At 41.4% G+C, this 6,402-nt stretch overlaps 1 protein-coding gene across 3 annotated transcripts in view; it reads left to right on the top strand.

Moving 5' to 3' along the window:
- Positions 1-4,058: 4,058 nt before the first annotated feature.
- Positions 4,059-6,402, top strand: part of LOC148404268 (complexin-2-like) — a 51,061-nt gene continuing 48,717 nt past the window's right edge. For all 3 annotated transcript variants that reach the window (XM_088378935.1, XM_088378926.1, XM_088378917.1), the window contains exon 1: positions 4,059-4,293. The gene's annotated coding sequence lies outside the window, so the exon portion shown is untranslated. The remainder of the gene's footprint in view (positions 4,294-6,402) is intronic.

The following is a 6,402-nucleotide window of genomic DNA, read 5'->3' as shown; positions in this document are numbered from 1 at the left end:
TTGAAAAATCTGGAACACTTTCACAAAGAGTTCCAGCATAGCTGCACCAAAAATGAGAGCGTTGCAACAGATTACTTTTAGTCTAATCTGTTTTTTTGTGTGCAGACCCTGCAAAATTGTAATGGGAAGAGCGCTGTAACCTGCACCATGTAGTAGTGCTGACCATTTTGCACAGAATCCAGCAAATGCCTGATCTTCTGATGTGGCAATTTTGCATGTCTGTGTGGAAGAGCTGGAACAAACTAGAAATAGTGCTCTTTTAAGCAGCGATTCTTCAAAACTGCAAGGGCATGAGAGCAATAGCTTTTAACCTTTACACTGAACTCAACAAAAGCCTTTAATTCCAGATTTGATGAACTTTCAGAATGTCTGCGTGAAAGAGCTGAAACAGACTAGTCTTTGTTCACACAAATACTCTGCAAAACTGCAGTATGTACAAGAGCTGGTATTAAGCAGTCTTCATCCTTTTACACAGCAGAAAGCTTGCACGTCAGATATCTGATTTGGTGAGTTTGCAGTGTTTTTGTGTCGTACTCTGCTAGGCATTTTAAGCCAATCTTTTTACCGTTTTACAAAACATTCAGCTGAGGGGTGAATGTTGATTCTTCTGATGTGAGCTTTTCGCAGAGACAAAGTGGAAGAGCAAGCGCAGACAAAAAGTGGTCATCTTGCACACAGAGACTCTGGACAACTGCAATGGCCTCCAAACAATAACATGTCTAATGTTTAAGCTTGACTATTTCATGAGCGCGGATGGTTGTTTGTCTCTGTGTGCCCTGCGATTGGCCGGCAACAGGTTCAGGGTGTCCTGCCTACTGCTTGATGGCGGCTGGGATAGGCTCCAACACCCCCGTGGGGACAAGCAGTAAAGAAAATGTTGGCCTACCATGCATGTTTTTATACATAACTGAGCTATCTGCATGTTTCAAGATGACTTTTCACTTGTACTCCCTTAGGTGTTTTTGTACAGGCTTGTGATTGTGGCCGCGTAACACATTGTTTTCCTGCCACAGAGGTGAGCCGACCTCCCGCGAACTAATTAGGCCTATTGTGAGGCAAGCTAATGAGCGGCTCTCATTTGGCCACAAATTAGATGCTCGACTCACGGCAAGCAACACCATGAAGGCACGGACGGTCACAGGAAGCCACATGGCCGAGATTGATGTCCTCAGGTGGGGTCTTTCTCTCCAGAGACACCTGCTGATCCCGTTAACTGAGGAGACTAATTAGTCACTGGCAGGCACGGCAGTGGGTACCTCAGTCACTGAGCTTCTCTGTGTATGCTTTAAAGCTAAAGCAATTAGTATTCTGTATCCCAAACATTCAGAGTGCCACTGTTCCTACTGACGCAAATGTCCCCAAAACAGAAACCTGAATATGGTTAAGTAAAGATTTCTTCACATAAATAATATATTAACAACACGCATGCGAGTGGGGAGGCCCGCATTAACAACATTGGCTAATGAGGCCCACAAGGTCAAATTTAATATGACGTCCCCTGCATCGGCGATTTGTATATGTAAAGATTTTTTTTTTACCAATTGTCTTGTGACTACAAGATGCCCTCCAATTAAAATGTAAATTTTAATTTAAAATAATATAAAGATTCTAATTTATAATTCTTAAAAGAAACTAAGTAAGTACAGAATAGCCCCCACAATTGAATCTGCGTCTTTTAACCTGAAGCGCCTTATGGTGCAGAAAATACGGTAATTAGTTCTACACTTGAACTGCTTTGCTGCCTTCATATAAAGAAATTGAGTTGAAAACTGTGATAAATTACCCAAACTGTCAACAATTCCTATGTATAAAGTACATATTGGCAAGCATGAGGGAAAACTCAGGCACACTAGTTCTTGCTGCCAAGTTCCGAAATGAGTTTTCTGGCCAAATGTGAACAGTATCATTCAACCTTCAGAAGTCCTGCCTGGGTACAAAATCTGTGAAACTCATACACGCTAACTTCATGACGTTAGTATTTATATAGCTTGTGTTCGTGTACATGACATCACTTCACATGTGGATTATATCAGTTCAGATAAAATCATTGCAACAATTTATTTATAATGAGCAGAGCCTGTATTTTAATGATGACGTATCATAAATTACAGACAGCGTGGGACTCGATTAAACAGAATTGTGTTACATTGATATTTGATGTACTCAACTGTATTTGAAAACGATGCAAGATCTTGAATGAGTGTGTTGAAGTGTCACGAAGCGGAAGTGGCTGGGAGCGTTATCTTTCACCACTCCAAATACATTTACACACAAACGACAGTGCAAATATCTCCCAAATTGTTTTATTTTCTCTTTGCGGTTTGTCTGCAATATTGTAGACTGTGAAATCAGGCGAGTGATTCTAAAGGGAAAATAATGACCCTTGAAGTGACTCAACATTTGAGCATGGAACCATACCATAGTTCTGGAGAGGGTTTCAGAAAACATCAAATAAAACATTGGCAATAATACGAACATAACAACTATCCCTAATGATACGTTGTTGTTTAAAGTGGTTACAGATGAAAGAGGAGAGATTCAAAGATGACCTAATACAATGGGACTGTACCATTTCTCAAGGTGGGATGCAACCATTCCCCATCCATTCCCCATTTCTTACATTCAGCCCTGGCAGAAATGATAAAAAAAAAAAAAGACGGGTATTTTTTGCATTACATCACACTGAGAATGTGTTAGCGTCTCTTGGCGTGATGCAGTGCAGTTGCACACCCACTCGCTCCATTCTTCTACCCCCCTCAGCTTTCTCTCTCACCCTATACATCAAACACAGGAAAGGGGAAAACGTCTTCAAATAGAACACAGTGCATATGAAATAATGTTATTGTGCATCATACTGCTGCTTTCTGGAGAAAAGCATGTGGCAAAGGCCAAGTAGGGTTTGCGGTGACCTCCAAGATCGGAAAACGGAATTGGCCTATCAATTAAGAGCAAATGAAATGCATGAGGAGAAAAGCAGTTGATTGGATTATGGTGGCGGTCAATTCATGGTCACAGTCACATGGTCATGTGCGCCCCAGGCTTCCACAGAGGCATGTAGGGGGTTCCCAATTTAGAAGTCCGTTACTGCTCTTTTTAACCGTCTGCCTCTCTTCTTGGCTTGGTTGAAGAAGACATGTTTTTTTGTTTTTAAGTACAGGTATTGGCTTCCCAATCTGGCTGTGCATCAGTATTAGTATTTTTATTTGTATGTATCTACTTATAGTTTTAACAATCTATGTGAATGACTGTTCTGGGTTAATTCAATTTATTAGGTTTTTTTTGGGCAATTGTTATAGAGCACAGGTGTCCAACTCGAGGCCCGGGGGCCAGATACGACCCACCACATCATTTGATGTGGCCCGCGAAGACAAATTGTGCATCAAATTCGTGTGTCATTACTAGAATTGCAAATTGTCTTCACTTTTAATAATATATTTTTTTTTTTAAATATTTGACCAGTTTTTACTTGTCTGATTTGAAAACGAGTTATTTGTCAGTTTGTTTTGTAGCTTTTACTGTATATGAGATGCTCATACATTTATTTGGGTTGACAGTCATAATGGCCCTCCTAAAGAAGCTATGACTACAATGCGGCCCGCGAAAAAAATGAGTTTGAGACCCCTGTTATAGAGGTTGTAATTTTAGTTATTGTAAAGTGGTAGTAGTAGTAGTAGTTGTAGTTGTAGTAGTCGTTGTTGTTGTTTTTGCACTTGTTTGTTTTTGCACTTGCTTGTTTTTGCACTTGCTTGTGTTTGCACTTGCTTGTTTTTGCACTTAAAGTTAAAAGTTAAAGTCCCAATGATTGTCACACACACAACTGGGTGCGGTGAAATTTGTCTCTGCATTTAACCCATCCCCGAAGGGAGCAGTGGGCAGCAGCGGTGCCGCGCCCGGGAATCATTTGGTGATCTAACCCCCCAATTCCAACCCTTAATGCTGAGTGCCAAGCACTCTTGCTTGTTTTTGCACTTGCAGCAGATAGCCAAAGGAGGCAGTGCGAATACTCTCCTAGTCCTTATAATGACTACAGGTGTAGGTGATTGGGTGTGGGGGTGAAAGGTCATGCATTTTTTACCACTGGGACTCAGTCAATGGGAGACTCGGATATTTAGGACGCTTGCACAACCGTATAAAACATTATCTTCCCAATTTGGGGCCATTTTGGTCATTAAGTAACACTTTGAATAGAAAGCAACCTATACTACACTCGAAAAGGAAAATTGTAAGGACAATTGCCTGGCTGAGCGACAAGTATGTAAAAACATCTCCCATGCAGCGACTACTGGGACAAAGGTTAGTCGCTACACTATCCTTTTAAAGACAAATGTGTGATATTGAGTTTGGATGAATGTCTGCACTTGGATCCTTATTCACTAAACGCACACTCATGACAAGTTGTTGCAGTAATTTGTTATAATAGTGGCCAATTGGTTTCTGTAGTAGTAGAAGCAGATGTGTAGTGTTAGGATGTCAAAGCGACATTGGTCAACAATTAGTGTGTTGCAATTCAGCATGAGTGGCCTTTGGCATGCATCTATTATTCATACACGAGTCCCCCTCTTCAACATGAACCCTCATGTTTAGCTGCAGCCACGTCTGGGGCCGTTGATTCGAAGCTCTTCAAAGGTTCCCATCAAGCTATTTGCACTGCCGCCTATGGATTTTACACGTCTGCGGCGTACTGGCAACACATTAGCAAGGAGAAGCATCAAGGATCTGGAGCTTTCTCTTTGGCACATGGCGAGCCTCGACTGCTACGGAATCTCCTTTCCAATGATCAAAGCTAGAATTATTTTCATTTCAAAGATATTGGTAGGCTGAAGGTCGCTGAGGCAGAAGAGTAATAATCTGTTTCTCCTTGGCGCGCAGCTAGGCACTGTTGCAAAATCTTCTTTTAAATCTATTGTCAAGCTTCGTACTCGATGTCAAAGCAATTTAATTTTGTTGATTCGAAAGACTGAAGACTCGCGATGGTGATAAAGAGCGCTAGCTACTGTATACGTTTTTCTCTTGGGTACTCAACCAGCCTCAAATGTCAGTGCATCTTTAGTTGGTCTTGAAAATGTCAGACTGACATGACATGCTGAAGGTGATTGGTTTAGGTTTTTCTTTGGCACTTGAGCGGCCACAATTGTCAACAAATCATCGTCTTACTCACTTAACCAATTATTCTATTGGTTTTGTAGATACTGTATATTCAGATCGAGAAGGTTGCTGTGATATAGCTACATGTTTCTCTTCAGTGCTCAACCAACCGTAGATCTTTCAATGGATCAATAGATCTTCAGAATTCGTAGTGTACCATCAATGCAATGATTCCATTGACAGCAATCAGACAGTTTGTCTTTGCCGTTAGGTAAGCCACGACAAATTTTCATTCAAGGTCTTGTCTTATGTCACAGCACAAATTCACACAACTTAAGCACATCAGACCTTGTTTGATTACTGTCTGTACACCTCGGCGTTTCATGGTGACATAAACTCAGCTTTTGTCTACTTGTGTGTCAGCCGGGGGTAAAAAAAAAAAAAAAAAGAAGTGCCAAACATCATTAAGATGCTTTCCAAAGGTCAGTTCTGTGGATGCAAGCATTCAGCTCTTGTCTGGCACCTCATTAGCAGGTGTACCTAATATTTTGGCCAGTGTGACCTTTTTTGTTGAGTGGCATGTGCGCTACTGCGTGACCTCCATTTGGCCCGAGCCACTCTCATTAACACAGATGGCATTTAGACTTGGTCGATATTTGTGTATGTGTGGGCGATCGTGTGCGCGCCTGTGCCCGTCCACATGTGAGTCTTGAATAAGACTTTAGATCAAATAACTTATTTTGACAAAATAAGGGTTGTCTGTACGATGATTTCCAATGGACAAATTGGGATCATACTTGAACTGGCGACAAAAGTAGGCTCCCCTGGTTGACATCCTAACCCATCTTTAAAAGACCCATTTGAAACTTTTAACTCTTGAAACTGTACTTCAAAACATGAACCCTAATATGAAGCCTTAACTCAGGCTTAAAATCCTACTTTGAAACTTTTAGGGTGTGTTACAAAGCCTCTCTCCCCCTTGTCATTGCCTTCACCTTGTGGGCAACCTTCCTGTGGTCATTGAGACCCCACAGGAGTGTGGACCAATCACTCTATGCTCCTGGTTGACCACCTTCTCCTCTTCCTCTACTTTTCACACCATTACACTAATAAGAGCAGTGTTGAGAAAATCGATAGCGGCCCAACACCTGTGTGGTAGTTTGTGCTCACACAGGGAAAGTCTGATAGTGTTAGATGAGCTACACACACACGAGAGACCTGAGTCCACTTAAATTATGTAGCTAACCAAAACAACAGCACTCACTGTAAAGGAACCTGTATGCATGTTGCGAACCACTAAAAATTTTAAAAAAATTC

The sequence above is a fragment of the Syngnathus floridae genome, chromosome 1, assembly GCF_059516105.1.
Source record: "Syngnathus floridae isolate MCC-2025c chromosome 1, RoL_Sflo_1.0, whole genome shotgun sequence".
Classification (NCBI taxonomy): Eukaryota; Metazoa; Chordata; class Actinopteri; order Syngnathiformes; family Syngnathidae; genus Syngnathus; species Syngnathus floridae.
Note: the sequence above shows the minus strand (reverse complement) of the source record. Positions and strands in the feature narration are given on the sequence as shown.